We start from the raw sequence: 11,842 nt of genomic DNA, 5'->3' as shown, positions 1-11,842 counted from the left end.
CCAAAGCAAAAGAGGTTGAATTTTAATTAAGTCTTCGATGTATGAGATTCCCAATTCTATGTGTGAGGCATAAGTAGAGGTGCCTCGTGGAGTTGATAAAAGGAATCTCATGAAGATTTTTTCCTCTTTTTGTATAGAGCCAGTGGGTGTATGTCCCCAGATCCCTGCGCCGTATAGTGCGATGGCTTGGCATTTCGCAGCGTAAATCTGTAGCAGTTCTACTGGAGGTCTTTTTCCGAGTTTGTTTGAGAATTTCATCAACGCCATGATCGCTCGTTTAAATAGATGTCTCCTGGCCTCAACCGCCGGTTTCCAGTTTAGGGCGTCATCTATCATTATGCCTAAGTAGGGATATTGTGAGGTCTTTTCAATTTTTTGATCTTTCAAAAAGATAGACTTGGTTGCTTTCCTTGGTCCGCCGACTGTCATGACAAAAGTTTTTTTGACGTTAATGTGCAGGTCCAAGGCACCCATAAAATCTGCATATTTGGATAAAGATTTCTGTAGTTCAATGGGGGTTCGAGCTAGAATGACTGCGTCGTCCGCATAAAGTAGCGCGGGGATCAAGCGATCTTTTGCGCTAGGAAGGTTCCTCCCCCCTCTCAGCATGGTCTCTTCTAGACCATTGGTGTACAGAGAGAAGAGGAAGGGGGCCAGGACGCAGCCTTGCCTCACTCCCCGCTCTACTCTGAATGGCGCCGTCAATTCCCCTCTTGTCCCGTACCTCACTCTCGCCGTGGCTTCACTGTAAAGCTCCCTTAAAAAGTCCAAGAGAGGAGGATCTACGCCCATAGCGCTCAGCAGTGACCAAAGCTTAGCATGCGAAACGGAATCGAATGCGGAGGACAGATCCACATATACCATATAAATGGCACCAGGTTTAGCGTGGGTGTATTTCGATGTTAACAGGGTTAGATTTAGGGCCTGTTCGATGGTTCCAAAGCCCTCCCTGAACCCGAACTGTAGATCCGAGAGGATGTTTTTTTCTTCTACCCATTGTTGTAGCTTTTCAAGAAGGACTCTGCCCACTACTTTGCCCAAGGAGTCGAGGAGCGAGATTGGTCGGTAACACTTAGGGTCTTGTCGATCCCCCTTCTTGAAGATTGGGACCATGGTGGAAGACGACCATGAGTCTAACAGGCCGAGTTTCGTTGTTGCCATACAAACTCTTGTGATTATTGGTACCCAAAGGTCAGGAAGATGTTTAAATAAGTCGACTGGGACCCCGTCGGGGCCGGGGGCTTTCCCACTCTTGCTTAAGGATAGCGCCATTTCGAAGTTCTGCAGATCAACCTCCATTGGTATAAGATAGGCTACTGGATTGATGTTAGACTGGGGTTCTTCGCTGGTAGGTGTCAGTTTGAAGATTTTCGAAAAGTGGTTCACCCACGTGTCCTCGTCAATAGCCACGTCGATTTTTGGACCGTTGGAGTTGGTTAGCGATGGGGATTTGACTATTTTCCAGAATGCCTGGCTGTCTTTCAGAAGTGCACTCTGGTGCAACGCATTCCACAAGGATTGTTTTAATTCCTTTTTTCTTGTTTTTCTGGCAGTATTATACTCCAGTCGAAGAGCTTGGATGTTTGTTTTGTCTCTGTTTGGGTTTCCGAGAGCTTTCCTCAGATTAGTCTGCGCTTTGGTACAGTCTCGATTGAACCAACCTATGGACCTTTTCCTGTTTTGGTTAGGTATTTTGGTTAGCAGTTTTTTGATTAGTCCTATTATTATGTGGAAGTTTTCCAAGATTTTATTTGGCTCCGCGTGAGGATCGAGACAGATCAAAATGTTATTGTAGGCAGATGTTACTAACCGTTTTGTGAGAACATTGGGGTCCACTTTTTCCCATTTTAATGTAAGTCCGTTACTTTTGCCCAGTTCTAGCCTATCCTGCGTTAGCGCGGATTCTATGGTTGCCATCAAAGTTCTTGGTTGGTTTGTTTGAAGGTTTAGACTTGGAGCGGAGTGATCACTGAGATTATTTTCCAAGATTTTAATGTTATTGATTTGACCTTTCAAGCCTTCTGCGACTATTACATAGTCCATGGTAGTCTTGTGGCCCCTTCCTCTGTAAGTGGGTTCTAATTTATTGTTTGACTGTTGGATGGGGTTAATGATTTGCAAGTCCAGATCGGAAAGTATTTTGTTCATGGCTGGGCCCACTCCTGAATGGATAAAGTGGACTAGGGGGTTGTCATGTTCGTCCACCATGCCACAGGTGTCGTTGTTGGGGCAAGGATGTAGGTTAAAGTCTCCTCCCCAGATTATATGGGCGTTTTCCATTTTCTGTTTGGAGTGGCAGTGTTCGGTTATCTTTTCTTGGATTAGGGAAAGAACACTCAAAAAGTTATCATCCTCTAGGTTGTTATATATGTTGATTATTGAGATGAGGAGTTTTTTCCCGATTATGAAAGTGAGGATCTGGAAGTTCAATAATAGGTCTACCTTGAAGATCTTCATGTCTGAGATTGTATTTGCCAGGTAGATTACCAGTCCCCCTTTAGGTCTGCCTGAAGTGCTGGGAAGGGCGGGGGAGGTAAATGTTCTGTAGCCTGCGAGGTGAAGGGGCGTCGTTGCCCAGGTTTCTTGTAGGCAGATGATTTGGGTGTCCTTCAAGAAACCGGCGGCCGAACCGTCCTCGATTTTGTTTCGGAGGCCAGCCACATTCCAAAAGATCACAGAAAGCTGAGTGGATGTGTTATCTAAGGCTGTGTTTTTCGTTTGTGGAGGGGCTGGGATAGAAATAGAAGGTGCCAAGATTATTTGTGAGGGCTCCGGGGATGTAGTTGTTGGTCAATCGACCATTTCCAGGCCGCTAAACCGGTTCGTGGTAGGTAGGCCTAGCCAATTTTGCCCGTTGATGGTATCTCTGTAGCTGGGTCCGTATGGTTGGTGGGGTGGTCTGTCCCACTGCTCCCAGTTTCTAAATCTATTTTGTGGGCCGGTAAGCTGCCATGGGACTTCTCTCTGCTGGTGATTCTGGTTTACTGGCCACCAGGAGTTATCGGGGTCGTTAAGTCGCGGTAGTAGTTTTGGACCAGCGACATCTAACTCCCACGGCTGCGGGATTGGTTTCCGCCAGATGTTATCAGTGTCACGTATGTAATTGTTGTTATTATACCTTCTTGGGTAGAAGTAAGACAAAGATCTTGTTGCGATCCCCCCTGAGGTGTTATTATATTCCCAGGAGCAGATGTATTCAGCTATGCTGGGGTAATCAAACGTGATTACTATGCAATCTCCCCGGATGGTTTTTTTCCTATGGCCTACCCAGGAGGTCCGGCATACTGATGCTATTCTGCTTTTCCAGGGTGGCGGGACGGGGCGGTTTGTATTCAGCCAATACTGGACTTTGTTCTTTAATGACCAGTTGGGTTCCGTCCCCTCGCCTGTAAGTTCGGGGACCCCCGTCATGACTACCACGTATGGAGATGCCTCGGAGGCATATTTAAGGTAGGTCTTTGATCAGTAGTCCCTCTCGGGGCTCCTTTTGTTTTTGGTGGTTTTGTGTTTGTTGTGGCGGGGGTTTTAGGAACAGGTGTGTTTATGATTGGGGTATTTACTGTTGATGTCAATTGGGAATTAGTTTGTGGGGGAATGGTCAGGGGCTTGGGAATTGGTTTTTGTGCAGTGGGAGGGTTTGCTACTGTAGGGGGTTTTACTGTTATTTGTTTTTTGGTCTGTGGAGGAGGTAAGGTTACAGGTTTCTTAAGTACGGGAAGTGTGGATGTGGGATTTGGGGTTGGTTTTGGATGGGGTTGTGGGGGTATTGATTTAAGAGAGCCGGAAATTTTTGTTAATTGACTCTCAATATTGCTAAGTCTGGATTCTAGAGGACGAATGTAAGAATTTAGGAAAGAGGCTATCTCCTTAATTGGCCTTGCTGATTCTCTTTCTCTGCCTGGTTGTTGAGGGCTTGGAGGATCTGGGATTGAGAAGTCTTGAAGGTCGTGTGGTAAGTGATGTATTGTTACGACGTTATTGGTTGGGGGGCGGAAAGATGGGATAACAGTGCCGGGTTTGTGTCACTGACCAAAACTATATGCTCGGTCACTTTGGTGTTTTCGGTGTGCTCTGGGTTTTTCGTAGCGTTCCTTTTCTTTATAGCACCCTCCCGCCTCCCTCTCAGTTGCCTTATTTCTTCAGGAGTTGGGTCAGGGAAAATATCAGGGGTTTTTTCTAGGTCGCTTTCTGTGAAAGTTACAGAGAGTTGAGAGGCTGAAAGGTCTACGTTGTTTGGGAGACTAAGTCTATTTGCGGTCGCCGAGATTTGGGTTGGCGCTGACTGTACTTCTGGAGTTCTTGCTGTTGCTAATAATCCCATTGAGGATCGACGTGCGATTGCAAGTTCGGTTGAGACTCTCCCCTCAATTAGACTTATGCTTTGGTCAATGAATGTGTTTGCTTTGGCCAGAAAATCATCCATTGGACCTAACAGTTTTTCTCCTATCCCGTTCTTTTTAAGTTTTTTCTGCTTGCTAGATCGGGTATTCATTTTTCAATGATTAATTGTTAGGAGATCTTTCTGAGTTATTTGTCGGGTTATAGGAGATGTCAGAGAAATGATAGATACCTGTGTTGGGACGACCAGGATGTAGTGCTTAGGGGGGTGGGCCGGACCGGACTCTCACGTTCTCGAACGGCCTCAAACGGCCCGCTCTTTGCCCGGTCTTCGCCCCGAGCTGCGACCCGCGCGCGTCCCGCGATGCGCGTTCCAGGTAGCGCTTTTAGGGACAGGCGGGTTGTGAGGGCGTGGCACTGTGAGGGGGCACGGCTCTCACGGGAAGAGGACCAGCTGGAGCTGTTGTATGCTGGTCCTCGCAGTCCCGGGGCCGGCGCCTCGTCCTCCTCTGCGGCCTCGCTGTGATGGTAGACTCCCAGCAGCGCTGACAAAGATGTTTTTAGCTACTCCTGTAGCAAGGGCGGTGATTACAAGGCTCCAGTCGATCAGAGGCAGGAAAGTCTGTTCCACGAGTGGCACCCGCGAAGCGGGTGCCACGAGAAGTTGTAGGGCTTGGCTGGGGGCGTGGCACTGTGAGGGGGCGCGGCTCTCACGGGAAGAGGACCAGCTGGAGCTGTTGTATGCTGGTCCTCGCAGTCCCGGGGCCGGCGCCTCGTCCTCCTCTGCGGCCTCGCTGGGATGGCAGACTCCCAGCAGCGCTGACAAAGATGTTTTTAGCTACTCCTGTAGCAAGGGCGGTGATTACAGGGCTCCAGTCGATCAGAGGCAGGAAAGTCTGTTCCACGAGTGGCACCCGCGAAGCGGGTGCCGCGAGAAGTTGTAGGGCTTGGCTGGGGGCGTGGCACTGTGAGGGGGCGCGGCTCTCACGGGAAGAGGACCAGCTAGAGCTGTTGTATGCTGGTCCTCGCAGTCCCGGGGCCGGCGCCTCGTCCTCCTCTGCGGCCTCGCTGTGATGGCAGACTCCCAGCAGCGCTGACAAAGATGTTTTTAGCTACTCCTGTAGCAAGGGCGGTGATTACAGGGCTCCAGTCGATCAGAGGCAGGAAAGTCTGTTCCACGAGTGGCACCCGCGAAGCGGGTGCCGCGAGAAGTTGTAGGGCTTGGCTGGGGGCGTGGCACTGTGAGGGGGCGCGGCTCTCACGGGAAGAGGACCAGCTGGAGCTGTTGTATGCTGGTCCTCGCAGTCCCGGGGCCGGCGCCTCGTCCTCCTCTGCGGCCTCACTGTGATGGCAGACTCCCAGCAGCGCTGACAAAGATGTTTTTAGCTACTCCTGTAGCAAGGGCGGTGATTACAGGGCTCCAGTCGATCAGAGGCAGGAAAGTCTGTTCCACGAGTGGCACCCGCAAAGCGGGTGCCGCGAGAAGTTGTAGGGCTTGGCTGGGGGCGTGGCACTGTGAGGGGGCGCGGCTCTCACGGGAAGAGGACCAGCTGGAGCTGTTGTATGCTGGTCCTCGCAGTCCCGGGGCCGGCACCTCGTCCTCCTCTGCGGCCTAGCTGTGATGGCAGACTCCCAGCAGCGCTGACAAAGATGTTTTTAGCTACCCCTGTAGCAAGGGCGGTGATTACAGGGCTCCAGTCGATCAGAGGCAGGAAAGTCTGTTCCACGAGTGGCACCCGCGAAGCGGGTGCCGCCAGAAATTGTAGGGCTTGGCTGGGGCGTGGCACTGTGAGGGGGCGCGGCTCTCACGGGAAGAGGACCAGCTGGAGCTGTTGTATGCTGGTCCTCGCAGTCCCGGGGCCGGCGCCTCGTCCTCCTCTGCGGCCTCGCTGTGATGGCAGACTACCAGCAGCGCTGACAAAGATGTTTTTAGCTACTCCTGTAGCAAGGGCGGTGATTACAGGGCTCCAGTGGATCAGAGGCAGGAAAGTCTGTTCCACGAGTGGCATAAGAAACAGCTAAGGAGGTTAGGTCTTTCGTGGTGTGTCATAGTGTAAGTCATCGAGTCCTCCTAGTAAAGCTTGGCAACTTAAAGACCTACCTCGGAATAAAGGATACTGTCCTAGCTTGGCTTGCAGATCTTCGGGCCAACAGATCCTTATGGAGCTTGCATCTGCCGTTTGAATCATTGATTCAATCCTATCCATATGGAGTACCACAATGGTCTATCTTGTTGCCCCGATTATTTATTTATAAGTCATTTAGCTTCTTTCTGTACCTCTAGGTGGATGACACTCAAATAAAGGTATATGGAGACCTGCACTCGTTAGCAAGTCAACTACACAAATGCTCATCAAAAGCCCATATGTGGATGTGTGCAAACTATTTAAGAGTAAACAGTCACATGCATAAATATTTGTGTCCCATTAAACCATCTATCATTTGGGGCTACCTTTGTTTGCCTTGCCCCTAAGGTACTCATACATAATGTTTGCATATGATATGCTAGGCTACTGAAACTCAGTCTATCTTCAGCTTCCTGATTTTCAGATCCAAAAGCCGCTGTTGGTTCAAAATATTGCAGCAAAGCTGTCCTTTAGCCTGCGGCACAGAGACAACATTTCATCTGCTCTTACTGCTTTGCACTGGCTTCTTGTAAAAGGAAGGATTCTAATTAAAGCTGTGTTCTTGATGGGATAAGGTAATTGACACCTCCGATTGTATACCCTTCAATCTAGATTCATATGGAGCTCACCATGTCATGCTCAAATAAGCATTTCCTGGCTATTCCAAAGTTCCGCTTTAAGATTATGGGGCGTGGGGGAAGGGGACAGCAGCAGCTTTAAAATTAAACTCACTAACCAGTTTACTTGAAACAAAAAAATTCTCCTATGTAAATAAACACATAGGAGAGATACACATGAAAACATGACAGGTCATCACTGCTACGTTGAGCTAGCATTTTCATGCTAAACTAAATAAAATTAAAGTTTAGATGTAGAGTGTAAATAGAAGTAACTGGTATTAGGATGAATTTCTGAAAAACATACAGGAGACCCACTCCGAGAGTCCAAATGACCTATCACAATTATAAGCTACAAGGGGCGCCTCTCTCCTGCTTCAGAGGTTCCTTGACTACCTTTTCTGGCTCATGTTGGTGTCTGTCTCCAGCCTGCTTGTTCTGCCCCTAACTGGTCTTTCTTGTTTGTGCCATTTGTTCGATCTGCCCGCTGTCATTGTTTAACTGCTCCATTTTGCATCTGTTTCTCCTCTTACTGCTCTGTTTTACTTCTTGGTCTCTTCTGTCAGTAATTACCCCCCTGACTTTCCCACCTTGCTTATCCAGACAGAGTTGCCTAATCTCCCCACCAGACTTTCCTGTTCATGGTGAGCATGTCTACCGCCCCCAACTCCTCCTCCTACTCTCCAAGGCCATACTTAACCCCTTCGAGCAATACCTCCGTAGTGCTGCACACGTCCATTGGCTGACGCGGCCCTCCGACTCTGCTAAACCGCCGCATCGCAGCGGAATTGCCACCGCTGTTAAGTGTTTAATGGAGGCATAAGTCTGACTGTGCTGCTGGCATGGCAAAGACAAGTGTGTCTGTACCTGTCAGTGCCTGCACCATGCTCAGCAGAAGGAACCCCGGTCCAAACTTCTCCCATAGCTATACTGCTGATGAACTCCACCTGTTCAACCATGGACACCGCCATGAACATTCCTGTAGAGCAGCACCTCAGTCCAAGCCGCATTCCCTTTCCAAATTACCTCTTCACTAGCCTCCGCACACCTGCTCCCAATGCCCACACACACACAACACTCCCCTCACCAAGTCAGAACTAAAGGATCATACTCACACAGCATCCCACATCTACCCCCCAATAGAAACACTCACTTGCATGCATGCTCTACAACACTCACTCAATCTGCAAGCACTCCACTGAGATTTGGGACTCATCAACTCCAATGCACTGGACCTCATCTTCTTCACCAAAACCTGGCTCAACCCCACATTGGCGCCGGCCATCCCCTCAGCCATGCCTCCTGCATACAAACGCCTGCACCAGGAAGAGGACTTGCCATCATCCACAGAGACACTATCAAGTGTACCTCTTTCACTGACCCAGAAGCCACTTTTTAGAAACATAGGCACTTCAAGCTTCAGACAGTAAAACCACTATCAAAGGCATCCTTGCCAACCTGCCCCAAGGACTTTGCACCCATTTCAGCAACCTCCCCACCAACCTCACCACACTCTTCGCCATGGCACCAAAGACCTCATGCTCCTAGGCAATCTCACCTTTTATCTTGATGACCTTACATACTCCAACTCCACTGACTTGCTCGAAAGTCTACAGATAATTGGCCTCACCCAGGTCATACAAGGCTCTACCCACATTGCCGGATACACATAGGACCCTATCTTCTCATCCGGCGACAAGATTAGAGTCAGCCACATCACTCTACTCACATTGACAGACCACTACAACATAACAGGGCCTTCAACCACCCCTACAAAGTCTACTTTCACCCTAAGTTGCTGCTGGAAGAATCTTACGCCCTCCAACTAAACTACCCATACCCTCACCAATGAGCTCATCAGTGGCACAAACAACTTCAACAACTGAATCACCACCTGCTCCAATGCCCTGGTGGCCCTGAAAAACACCAAACCGAAAAGATCCAACAAACAAGCTAGTTGGTACAACAATGACCTCAGAGAATCCAAAAGAGTTTGCAAACAACTCAAAGGAAATAGAGAAGCACCTGAAGAACTACGGCAAGACAAACCTATAACGTTCCACTTAGACACTATTACCATCAAGTAAAAAAGACCAAGAAAAATGACATGGCCCGAGAAGTAAATCTAGCTCCAACAACATCAAGGAACTTTTCGGCATCTTTAAGGAATTCACCAACCCAACAGCTGCAATTGAGATCATCACCCTTACACAAGAAATCTAAAACAACCTCTCTGATTTCTTTCATGAAAAACATCACTAAGATCAACACTAAGTTTGAACCCCAGCCGCCCCCTATTGACTTTCTCAACCTGCTAACCTCATCAAACAATGACTACCAACTGACAACAGGGAACGGTCTATTCATCAAGAACACTGCAGCGATACTGATGACAGTCCACTCAGGAGCTCCCACACACTACTGTCCCCACCATATCTATAACATGGGGAGAGCCTTGATTAGTGCTGCACTCACTTCCATCATCAACACACAGGGATCTTCACTCAGCCCCGCGCTTTTCAACATATGCATGACTGATGTGGCGCACATCATCAGATACCACGGAAACAGCATCATGTCTTATGCCGACAACACCCAGATCATTTTGCTCTCTCAGACGACACCCTAACCACCAAGACAAACGTCAAACAATGCATTACCTGGGTGGCCAGTTTTATGAAAGAAAACTGCCTCAAGCTCAACATCAACAAAATTGAAGAGATGATCTTTGCGGATAAGAGCTCACTCTCGACTCCACCTGTTGGCCCGCCAATCTTGGACCCTCGCCCACCCTACCCCACCACTCTAGGAACCTAGACCTCCTCCTGGACACCAACCTCACCATGAAGTCTCAGGTCAATGCTGCCACCGCCTCATGCTTTTACATCCTCTGCATGTTCCAAAAAATCTTCAAGAGGCTCCCACTGGGCACCAGACATAGTAATATGCAGGCCCTAATTACAAGCAGATTGCAGTGCAGCAACACCCTCTATGCCGGCATCCCAACCCATCTTCTCCACAGACTCCAAGCCATCCACAATGCTACTGCCAGGCTCATCCTCAACCTCCTGTTCCAAAACCACACCACTCCTCAGAGAGCTCCACAGGCTCCCTATCCAGAAGCCCTGCCAGTTCAAACGTATGTCACACGTATTCAAGTTACGACACAACTCAGGACCCGCATTCCTGAATCAATTGCTGCACTTCCACCACCTCACAACTTCGCTCAGTATCGCTGTCACTCACTCACAGATCTGCATCCACAGAAGCAGAAGTGGAGGTCGATCATTCTCCTACCAGGCCGCTAAATTCTGGAACAACCTCCCATTACACATCAGGGCCTCCTCCTCACTTCTTGAATTCTGAAAGAAGTTAAAGACCTACCTATTGAATTCTTCTTCTTGTGGGATGTCGAGACTGACAGTATTCAGGCCCAGCCTCACCATGTGCCTACACTCACCTTATCAGCACCTGGATTCCCTCACGGGTGACAAGCATGGCTCTTTAAATCCCCCTTACATTTCACTACTGGGATATTTATTGAAGCTATAAAAACAAGCAGAAATCATTAGATTGCAGGCTTCAAAATGGAAAATGTACATGTTGAAGCCATGTTCTCTCTAAGATTTGCAGTGCTTAAACTAAAAGCACTATCAAGATTTTATGGCACTGTTCCATTCAGCTTTCAACAAAAGGAACCATGGGAACAAAAGGAGCCTGTTCATAATTCTCTGGTATCCTAAGTTTGAGGGGCTGCAGAAAGAGCACCTGGGACCCCCAACATCAGTTTAATGTACTGAGAAACTATCTATGTTTGACTTGAGGGATTTCTGGAAAGTGTATTTCCTACTTTAAAAAAGTGAGATCTATTAGCGTTGCTAATGCTTGTTTCCAAAAGCTTCAGCTGGCCTTCTTCTCTGGATTAGAAAATTATACCAGGACAGCCCTCAAAAGAGACTTTACAACTGTCAATTGGTTTGACTAGAGAGACGGAAGCTCAGTTCGCTGATATGACTGTCAAGTTGCTCAAACTCCATCCTCTTACCTCTGAGCCTGCATAACAATCGCTGATGCTATGCTAGGGGAAGTTGAGAAACGGGACAGCCTGTTATCACTTTTCCTCTGACTGACTCATACCTGTACTTTTTAGTAAACAAGCACCCAGCACACATAACGTAATATTTATCAAGCTTTCCAGAAAAGAAAAGCATTTACTAAGACTAACCCCCTGATGCACTTAGCACGAATCCTAAATAGCAAAAAATACCAAATCGCTTTTCAGAATTCGCAGAATGGGATGCATCACCAAAATTGGTAAATATTTGCAAATCGCAACCCGCCGCAATCGCCATATGCAAATTTGCTAAAATCGCTATAAAATCGCAGAATCGGCTGTTTCCCAACCCCAAATTGCGATTTCGCAAATACCGAAATCGCAAATAGTGATCTCGCAGATTGGGAGATCGCAAAAACGGGAAGTTGCATTTTAAGCACAATGATGACATCACTACCAGGAAGTAGCCTGCTCCATCCTTCATTCGGATCACAGAGCTGGATAGAGGAGGAAGCAGAGCACTGAGCTCCAAGAGACATACCCTGCAGTCCCAATACAGGATACATATTGACATCACAATGTCCCAGGAAGCAGCAGGACCAAGTGAAACAGCCAGGAAGCGCAAAATCAAGTTCTCTGAAAAATAAGTACTTGAAAGAGGGAGCCATCAGGGACCATGACTTGCTGTTTGGAAAGCTGTCCCGGAA

This window comes from Lissotriton vulgaris, chromosome 7, assembly GCF_964263255.1.
Source record: "Lissotriton vulgaris chromosome 7, aLisVul1.2, whole genome shotgun sequence".
In the NCBI taxonomy this organism is placed as follows: Eukaryota; Metazoa; Chordata; class Amphibia; order Caudata; family Salamandridae; genus Lissotriton; species Lissotriton vulgaris.
The sequence above is the reverse complement of the archived record's forward strand: the minus strand, read 5'-3'. Positions refer to the sequence as shown.